Consider the following 1,728-nt stretch of genomic DNA (forward strand, 5'->3'; position numbering starts at 1 on the left):
TCTGATGCTGGCCTGCATTTTTTCCCCATTGTCACTCTTGTATTGTGGATTTTTCTATGTGTTGTGGTGGTAATCATTGGCTATATGATCCAGGCAGCACACTCCTCTGGCTCTGCCCTTTCTGGATGGGCTGTCTTGCCTCTAAGGGAGGGAAGTCCTCTGTGGATAAAGCCTCACACTGGATCAAATCTTAGGCCAGAGCATGCAACAGAGAAGACAGTCCGGAGAGAAATGCTTGCTTCTGTGATATAGCACAGTTCTTAGTGTAATTTTTTCTTTTAGTTGCGATGGTGTTCTTTTCTTAGAAAGAGCGCACGGCCGCATAGCAAAGTGAAGCGGCCATGCTCTGCTGGAGCCTCTTTTCAGCCCACTCCCAAGAATTTTATGCAAGAGGACAGTAGACAGACATACACAGGTAGCACTCACAATTTTTCACAGTTGGGCCCCACTGGGCAGGCGTAGTTTCGTGGATTTTCCCAGCCTGATGTCACAAACAGGGGACCCAGCTTCTGCAAAAGCTAGCCGGTTTTTTTGTTCTAGAGTCCCGCCCTTATAATACATACATATATACTTTCTTGGCAGGGGAGATACCATAATCACGAAGGTGGTTTTCCTACGGTGAGGCTTATCCATTGCACTCCAGATGTGCTGACCCCTATTATTTCCCCAAATGTGGAAAACTCTACTGCATAATTTGTGGTGGTGGGGGGGACTGCATTCGTGCTCTCTCCTGTTAAAAAAAATCTATATATAAAAAAACAAAAATACAACATATGCCACAAAATCCCCAAACTGGTAAACAGTAAAGCCATTACTTTAAAATACCTGAAATTTAACAAATATTTTGGACAAAATACTCAGGCATAGACTGATAATATTAGAGAAAGATGTGGACTTTGTTGACTAATGCAGGGTCATTAACAAAAAATAATTACTGTTTAATAGTACATATCTAGTTTTCTTCATACCAAGGTCTTCTTGACATACTTATGATTCTTTCAAGTAATTTTGATATAAAAATAAATAAAGGTGGAGATCAAGCAAGTACAGAATAAGAGGGCAGTAATCAGTAATAAAAGGGCAGTAAGCCATGTGCAGGTAAATTCCTTATCTACTGTACTATTTCTTTAGTCTACAGAAAGTAGACTGAAGTGAGCACAAGAGTAATGTTTAGGAAAAATTAAAGAGAATTTTTTTGATGGTAGATGAAAATTTGACTTTTTGTGATTAAGGTATGGCACTATGTCTATGTACATATATGTTGGGGTGTAAGATTTGTAGGTATAAATTTTAACAAGTATTATAAACCAATGTTAGAAAAAAGTTTAAAAGTTAAAATATGAAAAGAACCAAAAGAAATTGGAATGAAGGTTATCTAACAATAAATATAGGGGCTGGTGAGGTGGCGCTGGAGGTAAGGTGTCTGCCTTGCAAGCGCTAGCCGGGGAAGGACCACAGTTCGATCGCCCAGCATCCCATATGGTCCCCCCACGCCAGGGGCAATTTCTGAGTGCTTAGCCAGGAGTAACCCCTGAGCATCAAATGGGTGTGGCCCAAAAACCCAAAATATATAGCAATTTTTCCTTTTTTTAACATTTGTTCAAGGGATTATTAATGATTTAAACGGAAGCATTATAATGCATTTGGAGCCTATAAGTAGAATAACATATATGGCAATTATAACATACAATAGTTAAGTAAATAAAAATTTAAATGTTTTGTTTTGAA

General features: G+C 38.8%; 1 non-coding gene across 1 annotated transcript; it reads left to right on the forward strand.

The window, feature by feature from the left end:
* The first annotated feature begins 567 nt into the window (after positions 1-567).
* Positions 568-733, forward strand: LOC126016650 (U1 spliceosomal RNA). Its single transcript, XR_007498435.1, has one exon. It is a non-coding gene; the product is annotated as a U1 spliceosomal RNA (small nuclear RNA).
* Positions 734-1,728: the final 995 nt, after the last annotated feature.

This window comes from Suncus etruscus, chromosome 8, assembly GCF_024139225.1.
Source record: "Suncus etruscus isolate mSunEtr1 chromosome 8, mSunEtr1.pri.cur, whole genome shotgun sequence".
Classification (NCBI taxonomy): Eukaryota; Metazoa; Chordata; class Mammalia; order Eulipotyphla; family Soricidae; genus Suncus; species Suncus etruscus.